Source organism: Gossypium raimondii, chromosome 3 (assembly GCF_025698545.1).
Source record: "Gossypium raimondii isolate GPD5lz chromosome 3, ASM2569854v1, whole genome shotgun sequence".
Taxonomy (NCBI): domain Eukaryota; kingdom Viridiplantae; phylum Streptophyta; class Magnoliopsida; order Malvales; family Malvaceae; genus Gossypium; species Gossypium raimondii.
Window position 1 is genome coordinate 18,608,595 of NC_068567.1, and position 17,266 is coordinate 18,625,860.

A 17,266-nucleotide genomic window follows, 5' to 3' on the forward strand; every position below is an offset into this window, starting at 1 on the left:
TTTTAATAACTTAAGTAGACGAAATGCAATCAACCTAACACGAATTAAATTTAAGCCATGTTAATTAAATTTAGAATAAAAACATAACAAATATTCATAGACATGTTCATAACAACAACAATAAAAGTTAAAGGATAGGAATCTAAAATCAAATCTGGTGTTTCTCTAAAGCTTGACTAGTTTGCTTCGCTCCTCCTTCTCCGCTCGATCTGTTGAACCGAGACTTCTATAAGCACTTGAATGCTACTACCCAAGGTGGTTGAAGGGCTCTTTTCCAAGAGGGAAATCAGCAAGGGAAGTGGAAGGAAAAATGGGAAATAAAGGAGAGAAAGTGAGTGAATGAGAGAGAGATGCGTGAGATGATAGGTGTGTTGAATGAATAGGCGAAGAGGGTATTTATAGGTGGGATTGGATGCTAAAAATAGAAAAAAATCAGCAGCCATATACCCCCTTGTTCGGCCATACATGTAGCAAAATTTGAATGTTTCAAACTTTGCTAAATTTAGCTTGGGGCAAATTTTTAAAAGCATAGAAAGTGGAAGGGTTTAAATGCGATTTCAAGGAGTCTTCAAGGGCTGATTTGTAAGTCAATAAATCAGCTAATTTGAGCTGATTAGGTCAGCATGTTGGATGGGTTTGGGTAGCTCGTTTGCTCAGTTGGATCAGTCTTTTAGTTTAACACAACTGAGCCTCTTACTTCTAATATAATTAATAATAATTATTTAACCTAAAATAAATTAGATTAAAATTAAAATTAATTATATTATATATTAATATTCATCATTTGGACTGTCTTAGGCTGAAAAATTAATTCGCCCCAATGCTTCAAAAATCGCTTCACAATTTTGAGCTTCTAGTAGTGACTGCCGAGCCACATTTCACCCTTTGTGCAAATCTGTCGAAAATAAATAAAAATTTATGAAAATTTATTATAAAATTAATTAAAATTAAATATTTTAATAATATAAGTATAATTTAATTATTTTATAATTACATTATATTTTTCTACAAGAATTACTACGAAACAACATGAAAAAGTCTATATATTTTTGTGTTTCCAGTAACTCCAACTGATATGCTACTGACCTAATCCTTTTAAGAATCCTATACGTCCTAATAAATCTCGGACTCAATTTTCTATTTCGCCCAAATCTTAACACTTTCTCCCAATGTGACACTTTTAAAAAGACGCGATCTCCTACACTGTACTCAATACCCTTTCTCCTCAGATCCGCAAACGACTTCTGTCTATCTGAAGTCATTTTTAGTCTATCTTAAATCAATCTAACTTTCCCTTTAGCCTCCTAAACTAGTTTGTGACCCAAAACTTTCCTTTCACCCAACTCAAATTAACATAGTGGTGTCCTGCATTTACGACCATACAATGCCTCATAGGGTGCCATCTGTATACTCGATAGTAAATTGTTATTATATGCAAACTCAACCAATGACAAGTAATCCTCCCAACTACCTCTGAAGTTAATAGTACAACTCCTTAACATATCTTCCAAAATCTGAATTACCCGTTCTGACTGACCATCTGTCTAAGGATGAAAGCCCTACTAAAATCCAGTTTAGTACCCAGTGCTTCATGTAATTTCTTCCAAAATTAGGACGTAAAACGAGGATCACAGTAAAAAATAATCAAAAACAGGCACTCCGTGAAGTCTCACAATCTAAAAAATATACAACTTAGCCAGCTTTTGCAATGAGTACTCTGTAAGAACTGGTAGGAAATGAGCCGACTTAATCAATATGTCTATAATCACCCAGATCGAATCCTTCTTCGTGGATGTCAAGGGTAACCCACTAACGAAGTCCATAGTCATACGCTCCCACTTCTACTAAAGAAACTTAATTGGTTTTAGTAAACCAGAAGGGAACTGGTGCTCAACTTTCACTTGCTGCAACATCAGACACTTAGCCACAAAATATGTTACCTCTCACTTCAAACGAGGCCACCAATACAGTTCCTTTAAATCCCAATACATCTTATTGCTTACAGGATGCATAGTATAAGTGTTACTATGCCCTTCCTAAAGTATAACATGTTTCAATTCCTTATCATCAAGTACACATAATTTCCCTCGAAACATAGAATACCATCTGAATTAAACGTGAAATTCATTGTCGATCCTTCCTTAACTTGTTTTACCCTAGGAAACAGTTAAACATCCAAATGTTGTTTTTCCTTGATCTCACTAACTAAGGTGGGCTTCACTTGCAACTCTGCTAATAATCCCTATCATCAACTAGACTCAACCTAGCAAACATTTTCCTCAAATTAGTCATCGACCTCCTACTCAGAGCATTTGCCACAATATTGGCTTTACCGAGATGATACTCAATAACACATTCATAATCCTTCAGCAACTTAATTCACCTCTATTGTCTCTTTTTGGAAGATAAAATACTTAAGACTATTATGATTCGTGTAAATGTAACACCTCTCACCATAGAAATAATGCCTCTAGATTTTAAAACACAAATACCACAATTGCCAACTCCAGATCATGAGTCGGTTAGTTGCACTCATGCAATTTTAGCTGCCTCAATGCATAAGCAACTACCTTTCCATCTTGCATTAACACACACCCAAAGCTAGTATGAGATGCATCACTATACACCATATAGTCCATCCCCGACTCAGGATGAATCAACATTGGTGCCTGAGTCAACACAGGCTTTAGCTTCTCAAAGCTAGCTTGCTAGTCATCAGTCTATTTAAAAAGGAGTATTCTTTCTCAATAACATCGTCAATGGAGCAGTAATAAGAGAAAATCCCTTAACGAACCTCCGATAATACTTGACTAACCTTAAGAAACTTCGAATGTTAGAAACCTTCTTTTGTTGCCTCTATTCCATAATGGCCTGAATCTTTTTCAAATCCACACACATACCCCCCGTTGATACAACATGACCTAGAAACATCACTTCCTTTAGCTAGAGCTCGTATTTACTCAACTTTGCATAAAGCTTCTTTTCTCTGAGAATCTACAAGACAACTCTCAGATGCTCATCATGATTAGTCTCAGTCTTTGCATAAACCAAAATGTCGTCAATAAACACAACAAAAAAATAAACCAAGAGTGGTTGAAACACCCTATTCATCAGATCCATTAACGCAATAGGAGCTTCGTCAAACTAAATAACATCACTAGGAACTCATAGTGCCCATATCCAGTCATGAATGCGATCCTAAGCATATCCGAGTCCTTTACCTATAGTTGATAATACCCAAACCTCAAATCAATCTTAAAAAAAACATCGTTACACCTCAGAATTGCTCGAATAAGTCATCAATCCTTGGTAAAGGATACTTATTCTTAACGGTCAACTTTTTCAAATGCTGGTAATCAATACACAACCTCAATGTTCCATCATTCTTCTTAACAAACAAGACCAGGGATCCCCAAGGTGACATACTGGGTCTGTTGAACCCTCGGTGCAAGAGCTCTTGAAGTTGGACTTTAAGTTCCTTGAGTTTTTTAGGTGCCATGCTGTAGGGAGCAATGGACACCGGTGCAATTCAAGCAAACACCTCAATTTCGAACTCAATCTCTCAATTAGGAGGTAATCCTGGTAGTTCCTCGAGAAAAACTTTTAGAAACTCCCTTACGGTACGAATACTATCCATAACCAGATTACTCATACTTGTATCTAGAATATAAGCTAGATACGTTTCACAACCCTTCCGAACCAATTTCTTTGCTACCATTGCTGATATCACGTTGAACATATAATCTCTCTATTCCCTTACCATAACAATCCCCTACCCATCAATTTTCTTCAAAGTCACCCTCTTAGTGGCACAATCCAGAATTACATGATGTTCAACCAACTAGTTCATCCCTAGAATCAAGCCAAACTCCCCAAAGGGTAACTCCATCAAATCAACTAGAAACACCTCACCTTAAACCTGCAACGGACACCTCCTATAGATATTATTCACTACCAATGATTGTCTCAACAGACTCACAATAATAAAATTTCTAATAATTTCATCTACCTCAATTCCTAATTTACCAGACACCATACTAGAAACATAGGAATTAGTAGAACCAATATCAATCAATACAATGTATAACTTAGAATGAATTGTAAAAGTACCTATAATGATATCAAATATGTCACAGTCCTCTTGACTTTTAGTTGCAAAAACCAATGCCGACTATCTAGCTTTAGTCTTGGTCAAATTCTGACCTAATGGCCTCTAACCTCGACTCATTGTACCTATCACACCAGTTGCGACTTCAGAACCACTATTCCTACCCTAACCACGACCCCTTGGAGGTAATTGCCCAGAACCCTGAGTTTGAGTCGTAGCTTGCATCTAACCAACATGATGTGGACAATATTTCACTTGGTGCTTAGTGGAAAAACATCTTAAACATGCACCAATCTTCTTCCAATAGTCACCCGGATGATATCTATCACAATACCCACAAATCAAAATCCTTCCCGATCTATATGAACCACCTCTATTACCCCCTGTAGCACTCTACTATGATCTACCCTCATTAGCTCGCTTCAAGGGTAGTGAAAATAAGCAAAGAGGACCCGAATCCCTTTTAATTTAGACTCTGTCCTTATCACATTTCTCTTTCTCTACACACTTAACCTCATCTAGAATCTTAGTCTATTCAAACAAGGTTTCAAACACTCTCTTTTGATACGGTGCAATCTGAACCTTAATATCATACCTCAACCCATCCTCAAACTACACACTCTTATCCCACTTAATAACTACTATACCCGAAGCATAACTACTTAACCTCAAAATATTGGCCTCATACTTGGCCACAATTTTATCACCCTGTGTCAGCTTAATAAACTCTAGTCCATAAGCCTCAACATACCTTGTACCCACATACTTTTTTTTGGAAGGTTTCTTGAAAGTACTCCCAAGTCAGACGCTCTACTTGAGTATCCATCAGAATAAATTGCCACCAATGATATGCCTCATCCCTTAGTAGAGACACTATACCCTTCAAGTTTTACTTTGGGGAGCAATTTGTATCATCTAGAATCCTTTTTGTAGCCTCCATCCAATACTCGACTACAGTCAGGGTTGTTCCAACAACACCCCTAAATATCTCAACTCCATTAGCCTAGAGCCTCTAAGTCATTGATCAATGACCACCCAATCCAGATTGAGTTTCAGTAACACTTTGAAGCACCCTTACAGTGGCATGAGGTAGTGCACCGTCTCCCTTTTCCTAATCCCCACCAATAGAGGCAGGTGAGTCCTCTTTAAAATCAGCCTTAAAAATTAGAGCATCGTCCTAAGTTGTAGGCAGCTCAACTTGAATAGCTCGATGCGGCCTACCTCGGGTGCTCATATTGAATTCACGAATATCTAAAGTCTATTGTGTATCTACAGTTTTAGAAAATGCAGTAACTAGTTAGGGACAACATTGGAGCCTCGAAATTATTGTGAAAAACATCATAAAAATATTTGTGGCATGGTACCCGACAAAACCCCTTTTAAAAAATATGCATGCAGACCTCACTTAACCCACAGTCCGAGGTTTAGAAGCCTCAGGCTCTAATACCATCAAATGTAACCTTCCTAACCCAACCTAGACGTTATGACCAAATTATGAAGGTCACATTAACCACCAAAATGAACTGATAAAATATTCAATTTCAGTATATATTGAAACTCATTATTGTTTTAATCAATCTGTCTGTCGATCTGAATCATCGTTTGCTTTCAAGGAGTTTTAACAAAAATGTTATCATTTCAGTTTGGAATTAATTTAGGGACTAAATTGCTAGTTTTAAGCTAGTTGAAAATCAAATTTATTTTTCAGTTAAAATTGACATTCTATTCTATCTTATATTTTAAAATTGAAAGTTTAATACCAAAGTTTTATTCATTATTTAAAAAATCAATATCTTTTTCATGATTAAAAATAGATAGTAAATATTATCCAGTTTTAATGATATAATGTAATATGAAAAACCCAAAATAAAAGAATAACCGCGTCCAGGCCATAGTTCGTTTGTACAAAACAAAAACCAACAAGGTTTATCAAATAAAGTTTAAAACTACTTTTGTTTAAAATCGATGACAGCGCTCCGATTGTTGAGTCCAAACCAAACCTCACGAGTTATTTGGAAATATGCGAAAACTAAAAAGTGAGCTATGAAGCCCTGTGTGGCCTGAACATATGTATAGTAATCAAATAGAGCAGTAAATATTAACATAGAAGCATACAATACATGGTACAAGCCAGAATCATATTTTTTTACATAATTCATAGGTTTCAATGATATGTTCATGAATAACAGTGCAATACTCTACCCCAATCCAACCCTACACTCCAAAATAAGAGTTCCCTAGAACTAGTCCATCCCTACACACCAAAATAAGAGTTCCCCAAAACTAGTCCATCCCTACACACCAAAATAGTATTTTGCGGATGTACAGCCAGTATATTAGTAGATTTGATCGATGAATCAATCCGACATTTAAAGCTTGTACTTCCTCCTCCAATATCCTAATCCCAATGCAACATTATGTCATGGTAAAAGTATCAGAAAACATAATTGTAACAGTGTTAACATGCTATTATCATGCAATCGATAACAATTTGCTGTTTAAATAGAAACGATAAGCATGCATCAGTTAAATTTATGGAAATAACATTGAAGCAACATCAAACACATACTCCACAATAACGAATCAGAAAATGGAAGCACACTACACCCATACTAACGACACATACTTGAGTTTTCAACCAAACAATACTATCGATTTATCAGCAGTTTACCATATGATATACTCTATTCAGATCTGACGTTTCTATGTGTTTTCAGATTTAAAAATCGACATTACTTAGGGATAAAAAAAAGAAAGTAATAATGCTCTAATGTAGTCATACATTCGGCCAAAACCACATACACAAATGACACAACACAGTTAGGACACACACCTTCACCTACATGCCCATGCGATTGAAGTAGTCGTAAACAGACTAAAAGTACTATCAATTAGTAGTATAGCTACGGTGAGCAAATATACCGTTCCCATGAGGACTAGAAGTACTAGTAATTACTGTCTTTCTATTATTTAACAAAAAATTAAAGATATTGATTAAAATTAATATTAACTAAATTAAATTACTAGATACCACGACAAAGCACGAATCATGGAGATAAACGATTAAAACCCAAGAAGCAAAACAATACCCAGGAAAGAATTCACCTAATTTCATCTGTCATTATCAATCTAAATTACGCAAGTAGAAATCCCTAAATTATGCTAATATCTCTCTTCAAAACTAAGAGCAACTGACTCTAGGTTAATTAATTGAAATTTATTTCTAATTAAAACCCCTATTGTCACATTAACTTGACCTATGGATCCCCCTATTAGATTTGACTCTAATTAGGTAGATTTATGTCGTCCTATTTCTAGAATTACATGCAACTCCACTCAATTAGTCTATAATAGCAATTTAAAACATCTCAAAGACAATATAACCACAAGAAATAAATAAACTCATAATTAACTTCAAAGAAATCAAAAGGAGATCTTCAATCTTGATGGAAATCTACTTCAAAATCAGCTTCAATGGTGTTTTCTGAGTTGTTTTCTTAGGTATTCTATGACGGATTAATCCCCTCTTCTTATATTTGGTATGTATTTGGTATATATAGGTCTTATAATAACGCGTGGGAGGGTCCAGCCAGTGTGGCTCTTGAAACTTACTTCTATTTTCTGGTTTTGGCTCGTTTTTTTGCTCTTTTTTCTCCCAAATGCTCTCCTACGTATAGAAACATGAATTTAAACGATTAGGTGCATAAAATTCAACATTTTAAATACAATAATCATCCAAAAATGGATTATGAAAGAGACTAAAACATGTTACTTTTGGCATTTATCAAATATCCCCACAGTTAAACGTTTGCTTGTCCTCAAGCAAAATCCTCAACTCATATTCAAGTTAACGTTTCCCAATTTTTTATTTTCATTAATAATGTTTCAAGATAATTCACAAACAATTATGCATCAGAAATTCAACCAAAAGGACACTAAATATTTAAGCAGTTCAAGTCGAAAATTTTTAAAGCACAAAAACGTAGGTGTCTCCCCTTATCTAAATAATTACCTTAATTTCAAAATTAACAAGATTTGACATTCTTACTAAAGATCACTCAAAGCACAAAGTGTTTAAGGTTCAAATATTGTGCACTCAACAGTCAAACGAGAAATGTCATTACCATAAGCTTGGTTGAAAATCAAATCTCCACCATTATAAAATGAGATGACACACCAATCAAGAGATCTTTACAAGGTTGTAATGAGGCTTAGGTTAAGGCTATGGAAAATGTCAGAAATGTTGGTTATAATCCAGATCGAATTAGTAAGTTACCAAACTAGAAAAACAATTAGTTGCTGAATTAAGAGAAAATTACAAACTAAATATTCAAGCTTAAACAAATTTTTTCTCATTTTTCTTTCTTTTAAAAATTTTAAAAAATAAAATTCAGCAATTAAAAAATGAAACATAATTAGACAACTGAAACACGAAAATATACACACTTTTTCATGCTCTTTTTAACTCAAATTCATGTAGTTTCGATAAAATTCTTGTAAAAAATATAATAATTATAAAAATAATTAAATTGTACTTAAATTATTAACATGTTGAATTTTGATTAATTTTATACTAAATTTTGATAATTTTTGACAGATTTGCACAAAGGGCGAAAATTGACTCGACAGACACTACTATAAGCTAAAAATCGAGAAGTGATTTTTGAAGCATCGAGGTGAATTAATTTTTCAGCCGAAGAATGTCCAAATTATCAATATTAATTCATAATATAATTAATTTTAATTTTTAATCCAATTTATTTTGGGTTAAATATTTATTATTAATTAATTATGAAAAGAGGCCTAGTTGAGCTGAACCGAGAAAATCGATCCAACCGAGCACTGGGCAGCCAAAAACCGTCCCACCTACTGACCCAATCAGCTTATTTGGCAGATTATTTGGCTTGCAAAATATCCCTTGAAGACTACTTGAATTTTCATTCAAACCCCTCTACTATTCATGCCTTTCTAGATTTTCCCCTATCTTAAAATAGCAAGTTTGAAACCTTCAAACTTGGCACATGTGTGGCCAGCCATGGGGGCGCTCTGTGGCTGCTGACTTTTTTCTATTTTTAGCAGCTTACTCAACCTATAAAAATCCCCATTGGCTGGTCATTTGAAACACATCTCAACCCTTCTCATCTCTTCACTTCTCTATCATTTTCTCTCTTCAAATCCCTTCCATTGTTCTTCATTTTCTTCCCCATTCCTTTCCTATTTCACCTCTTGAAAAAGAGTCCTTCAACCACCATTTGGATTAGCATTCAAGTGTTCATGGAAGCTTCGGTTCAGCAAGAACAAGCAGAGAAGGAGGAGCGGAGCAAACTAGTCAAGCCTCGGAGAAACACCAGATTTTTTAAATGGGTTAAATCCTAAGTGCCTCTATCATCTCAGTAGATCAAATCAATAATGTGGTATCGACATGCATAATAGAATCAAGTCCTAGAAAAAAAAATCAAGTTGAAATACTCATAACCAAAAATATTATGGTTTTGATGTCAAACTTGTAAATTTAAAATTTCAAAATTATATTTCAATTCAGGGAGGCAACCTAAAATATTTATTTCTGAAAAAAAAACTTATCATGCTTGACTCCATCATGTCTTAAAGTATAAATTAACCAATGCACAAATATCCAAAAATAAATCCAAAATAACATCAATAAAAATTCCAAATAAAAAAATTCACTTCAACGGAGGGTATGAGAAAATTACTTAAAACACAAATAATTTAGGGATTTTATCACAAACATATAAACAACCTCCCCACACTTAAGATAAACGGATATAAGCATAGAATAAGAACAATATCAAAAGAGAGGGAGAGAACTGAAACTGCTTTGAATTTTGATGAAATCGCTAGAATAAGAAAAACTAGAATCGTGGGCAAATCTAAATGAAGTTCATGTTTTCAAGTAAACTAATAAGAAAATAGACAAAAATGAATAAGAAGATAAAGAGATAAAAAATAGAAAAATAGTCGACAAAACAATAAAAGGACAGTGCATAATAAAATAAATTAAAAAAACAAAAGCAAAAAGCTAAAAGCAAAAAACAAGAACAAAAATAAAATAAAAATAAATGAAATCACTTTGGTTGGGGTAGGAAGGAAACAAAAGAAGAAGAAAAAAATAGCATTAAAAATGAAAAAATACACGATCATGTGTGGCTAGGCTGTGTGGAATCACACAGACCGTGTGTGATAAAAAAATAGGTAAAAATAAGCCCAGTAACCATACGACCATGTGCCATACGGTCTACCATACACCCGTGTGACAGACCGCATGTCTCACACTACCATGTCTCCAGTCCGTGTAACTCTCTATACCAGTGTGGGTCAAATTAAAATTGAAAAAATTAGCTCCAGTAACCAAATGACCTAAGACACTATATTTTTAAATTTTTTTATGGATTTCTTTGAGAAGAAAACATGAAAGAAAACTAAAAAAAAAACTTGGGTGCCTCTTGAGAAGCGCTTATTTAAAGTCTAAGGTCGATTTCCCTTTTCCAACTCATGGTTAAGGCGGATCTTGGAGCCAAAGCTCCTCTATCTCGTTATCAATATTACCACAAAAATAAAGTTTGAGACGATGACTGTTTACCTTGAATGTGTCATAATCAAGGTGTGTTACCTCAATGGTTCCGTAAGGAAAAATAATTTTTACAACACATGGGTTGGACCCCTTTGACTTACACTCTAAAGGAAGAATTTGTGGATTCGATTTATCTAACAACACTTTGTCCTCAAATTTGAATTGGTTCATTCTCTTCATATGTACATCATGGCATTGTTTTGTTTCTTCTTTTTGCTTTATCAGTTTCTCATCAACCTTCGTTCGTCATTCATCTAGTTTGTCGAGCTGCGCCATTCGCTCTTCACTTGTCCCTTGAGTTCTATCACTTTGAATAAAATATGGCTCTAACACGTTTTCATGAGGGATTTCTTGCAAAGAAGATTGAGCCACATGATAACTAACATTAATGAAACAATTAGTATGATTTCTTTCACTAGGGACTCTTACAAAATCACGTGCTTGAAGAGTAATCTTTTCATCACCTACACGAAGCACAAGTTCACCAGTGGCTAAAAGGGTTCGACCTAAGATCAGCGGTACCTTAATATCCTCATCCATGTCCAATAAAACAAAATCAACAGGGAATATAAATTAATCGACTTTCACAAGTACATCCTCAATAATACCCCTAGGATACTTAATTGAACTATCAACTAATTGAATACTTCTTTAAACATTTCATAAGGCATAACATCTATACTAGCCCCCAAACCAGCCAAAGCTTTTTCAACATTTAAACACTAATGAGACAAGGAATAGTAAAACTCCCTGGATCTTTAAGTTTGTTGGGTAGTTTGTTTTGAAGAATGACCGAACAAACTGTGTTAAGCTCCACAGTCGACTAACTTCCTTTTATTTGTTAATAGCTCCTTTAGAAATTTTACATACTTTGGCATCTTCGAAAGGGCTTCAACAAACGGTAAGTTAATGTGCAATTTTTTCAGAGTTTAAGAAATTTACCACATTGTTCTTTTATGTGGTCTCCCTTCAATGCTGTTGGATATGGAACACGTGGTTTGTAGTCTTTAACCCTTCCACATTGCGAATAGTAATTACATGGATTTGCTCATTTGGATTATTTTCAGTGTTACTAGGTAAGCTACCTTGCGGCCTTATCAAAACAAGTTTTACAAGCTGTCTAATTTGATTTTCAAACACATGAATCGATGCTTGCTAATTTTTCAGTGTTGTTTAAGTGTTTTGAAATTGATTTTCTAACACTGAAATAAATTTAGCAAGCACCTCTTCAAGGTTCAGTTTCTTTTCTTGCTGATAAGGCTATTGAAATCTTGAAGGGGGTTGTGACCTTTGATTTCATTGGCGAAATTCGGATGGTTCCTCCAACCTGGATTATAACTATTACTATAGAGGTTATTTTGAGATCTAGAATTATTACCCATAAAGTCAACTTACTCATGCTCCATCTTAGACTTAAAGGGTGAATATTCTGAATTAATCATCCCCACTCCATTCGCCTTACACTGCATCATCGGATTCACCTGTTTAGAAAAATTCAAACAATCAATTTTCTTACCAAGAGCTTCAACTTGATTTGCTAACATAGAAACTGCATCAATATTAAAAGCACTCGCTGCTTTAATCGATTTCGTTCTCATGACTTGCCACTAATAGTTATTCAGTGCCATCTCCTTAATAGACTCTTGAGCTGCCTCAGGTGTTTTATTATTCAATGTTCCATCAGCTGCTACATCAATTAGTTTCCTAGTCGAAGTATTCAAACTATTGTAGAAAGTTTGAACTTGCAACCACAAAGGTAATCCATGATGAAGACACCTTCTCAAAAGATCTTTAATTCTCCCGCGTGCATCATATAATGTCTCCAATTCAATTTGAGCAAAAGAAGAGATATCATTCCTTAACTTAGTTGTTTTAGTCGGTGGGAAGTACTTCAATAGAAACTTCTCAGTCATCTGATCCTAAGTCATGATAGAATCTTGTGGTAATGAATTCAACCACTGTTTTGCCTTACTCCTTAAAGAGAATGGGAATAATCGTAAGCGTATGGCATCATCGGTAGCATCATTGATCTTAAATGTGTCACAAATCTCTAAAAGCTTAGCCGACTGAGTATTCGGATCTTCATCTTGCAAACCATAAAACTAAACATACTGTTGTACCATTTGATTTATGTTTAGCTTCAGTTCAAAATATTTTGCAGTGATGGTAGGTCTCACAATACTCGATTCAGCTCCAATCAGAGTGGGCCTAGCATAATCATACATAGTATGAGGAACAGGATCTTTAGGAGGTAGCTGATTATTTTGGTTATCACCTATCTCTACAATAATATCCTTTTCTTGCTGATTATTTTGATTATCACCCATCTCCACAATAATATCCTTTCTTCTTGATTGTCTACTATATTTTGTTCACTTTGCCTTGCTTCTTTGACCTCTCTACGATTTTTACGTCCAGCCTTTTCAATCTCACTGTCCAAAACTAAATTAGAATATAACGGGTTTCCTCTAGTCATAAACGAAAAAAACCTGCTAGAAGCAAACAAACGAAAAATTAGAATATAAAAATTAAATTAAAAACAAAAATATTAAAATAAAAATAAAAATAAAAAATGGCTAAATTAATAGAAATAAAGTTTTCCAAATATTTTAGTCATCGACAACGACGCCAAAAACTTGATGCAGTTGTAAACCAACTAAAAATTCCTCAAAGGGATGTGGACTTATCAATTAATAGTATAGCTATGGTGAGCAAAGATATCATTCCCACGAGGACTAAAAGTACTAGTAATTATTGTCTTTCTATTATTTAACCGATAAATTAAAGATATTGATTAAAATTAAAATCAACTAAATTTACTTACTAAAGAACACGACAAAGAACGAATCAAGAAAATAAACGATTAACACTCAAGAAGTGAAACAATACCCAGGACAGAATTCACTTAGATTTCATCTATCATTATCAATCTAAATTTTGCAATTTCTTCATTTAGTATCTTGATCCTTAGAAATCCCTAAATTATGCTAATATCTCTCTTCAAGACTAAGAGTAACTGACTCTAGGTTGATTAACCAAAATTTCTTTTTCATTAAAACCTCTATTGTCGCATTAACTCAATCTATGGATCCCCTATTAGATTTGACTCTAATCTGGTAGATTTATGTCGTCCTATTTCTAGAATTGCATGCAACTCCACTCAATTCGCTAGATATACTCTTAAACATGGTCTATTCTTCATCTGATTTAAGCACACCAAACATGGATTAAAAATATAGAAATATCAAACTACGAATTAAGCACACATAATTGAGAACAAGATCCAAGTATGTATTGTGTAGAAATAGAAATTAAATAACAGACTCAGTCTTAGGATTCATCTCCCTAGGTATTTGGAAAATTAGTTCATAATAGAAATTAAAAACATCTCAAAGATAGTATAACCACAAAAAAAATAAACTTCAAAGAAATCTAAAGGTGATCTTCAATATTGATGGAAATCTATTTTAGAATTAGCTTCAATGGTTTCTTATGAGTTCTTTTTCTTGAGTATTCTATGATAGCTTACTCTGCTCTTCTTATATTTGGTATATATAGGTCTTAGAATGCCCAAAAAATCTAAAAATTATGTTTTTTTGTGCGTTTGAAGTGTAGGTCACGATTGCCACAAGGTGTTGCACATGCCCATGTGGCAGCCCGTATGGCTCACACGACCGTGTGCCTATCCCTGTGGGAGGGTCTAACCCGATTGGCTACTGAAACTTGCTCCAATTTTTTAGTTTTCACTCATTTTCCACTCTTTTTGCTCGCAAATGCTCTTTTAAGCATAGAAACAAGTATTTAAAGGATTAGGAGAATAAAACTCACCATTTTAAATTGAATCATCATCCAAAAATGCATTAAAAATGAGACTAAAACATGTTACTTTTGGATTTATCAACGACTCTCCTTTACTCATTCTGTATATTCCTCCGGTTCAGATATGTTCAGATTCTCCTAGATCTAGTTCTTCAACTGACAACCAAGCACAAATGCATAACACACATGTTAGAAAATGACACTAGCTAGAACCATAAGACCACAGAGATCCCGAAAAATGTAACAAAAAGATAGAGTGTATATAGCATTCCTTGATGCGCACTAACAATCGAATCTAACCAATATGAAGTATCACACTTACCAATTTATAGCGGTTGGGAACAAAATCAATCATGGACTGATCTAAGCACCAATGAGGTCCAAACTAATAGAGGATAATTTGACAAAGAGAAGTGAAATAGTAGTCCAAAGTGGTGGTAGATGCGGTGGAAAATAAGGAGAAAAGAGAGGAAATCGGTGGCTCAAGGGTGGAAAGCACGACAACTAGGGATAGTGACGAAAGAAAATAAAGAAAGAAAAGAGAAAAGAAGTAGAAGAGAGGGGGACGATGCAAGAAAAATAGGGAAAAGTAAGGAGGAGAAGAAGAGAAAAAAATGCTAGAGAGAAAGGATGAGAGAAAATTAAAATTTTATGGTTTAAGGGCAACACAAAACTAGGGAAAATGAAAAGAGGGGGTCGACCTATAACATCCATTTCTGGCGGAACAATAATTTTTGCGTATTATAGTAAATAGACTATTTGGTGAAGTGATTTCCACCAAAAGGATTATTCTAACGTATACTTGTGGGTGAACTGTATCCACCACATAATGAAGTAGGAATTTTACTTCATGATATTTTACTATATTAAGGAAAAATTTGTGTTAAGTGATAAATGGTAAGTATGGAATGAGTATTCACCAAAAGTATGTACGTCTGATTTGTATGGAATACTGTGGTAGATAGACTTTAGGTAATCTGGTTAGAAACCAACTATATAGCTTAGCCTTATAAGTATGATGAAGAGTACTTATTTATATTTCTCTCGGGAATTGTAGGCCAATAAGAAGGCCAATAAGGATATGATTAGATTAAGAGATAAGTTAGTCGGCTTGAAAATAAGTTCTTTGGGATGTATGAAGAGTGTTATGAAATTATGAAATCTTAGGTCTGGGATGCGTCTGGTTCGTAGATTTTGTAAAGTGATTCAAGTCACCCCGGTGGTAAATAAGGAAGTCGGTCGAGATTGTAAACATGAACTCAAAAGGAAAAAGTCCATGGCCAAGAAATACTCTAAACAAGAACTGTTGAATGTCATTTTCTCTAATGGGGTTCTCTACTTGTCCCAAAGCGATGATAGACCAACCTCACTTAATGTGATTTTAGGCAAATCCATACCGCAAACACGACAGTTGTGGGATATCTATGTGGCATCCTGTCAGCCTTTGTGGCATACCCTGAATGAATCACCTTTGTAGCATACTCTGTATATATAACCTTTATGGCGTACACTACATGGATCGCCTTTGTGGTGTATTCTGAAAGAAGGACTTATGACATGTACGATATACTATTTTTTTGCCTCTAATGTGTTTTTTGAAGTCCTCCATGACAATAAACACGAGGCTCCATATGATTTCATGTATGGCATTCTGTTAGGCCTTTGTGACATGAACTGTCAAAATGTCTGGTAAGAGTTGAACCTGAATGTCTGTCCTTATTGTAAGATATGAGTAAATTCTTTTAGTTCTATAATAAATAAAGCTAAGATGAGGTATTGATATGCTCTAGGTTATGAGTGACTAAGTCTTAAGGGTTTTCGTGAAAAAGAGATGTGTATCTATATGTTAAGAAGGGTATACATTAGGATGATTTGTATATATGGAAAGTGAGGGGTATTGTACCTTCTTTTAGAATTATTCTGAATCAGAGTTAATGTTATCTTGAATTATAGGATTCTGATATATCACGATATGGAGTTCGTTAGAGTGGTCTATGTAGTGATTTATCAGTATGAATATGTGTGGTACTAAATTAGGGTATGTTTGACTATGGATTGATGGTATTATATTCTATGTAAGTATTCGCCAAACATATATGTACTGTTAAGAAATTATTATGGGACAAGATATTTATGAAACGTTTGGAAGGATTCCTCAATTAGATGGATAAGGATGATGGAGTATGACAAGAGCAGGATAGCTGGAGTTTAAGAGAATAGTATTTTGTGGTGGTATCCACTGAAATAAATGATGCAAAATAATTGGCACCTAGTAGTTCATAGAAGATTCCAAAGAATCCATCAAGGTATTGTTATTATGAGCTCACTAAGTACTCTTGTACTTACAAGATTTGTTATTGGTTTTCAGGTATCTAAGAGGAGACTTTTCCTGGAGGGACAAAGCCAAGAATACGCCAAGGAGCTGGCGGAGTGGGCTATTATGCATACAGTGGATATATGGCGTAGTCTAGGAGTACATCTTTTGAGTGTGTATGAAATAAACTTCTAACTTGTAAAGATTTGTATCAAGATTAATGTAATCAAATATATTTTAAACACTTCATTTGTTTTTTTGTAATAGTTTTTAATTAAAACGCCAAAGAACATGTTTAAAGAAATAGGAAATTGTAAATTGTTTTTGGTAATGATTAAGTTTTGTGTAGTAACACCTAAAATCTGAACCCGGTGAATCAGTTCGAGTTTGAGACGTTACACGACCTTAAAAAAGTATGTTTACATATTAAGGT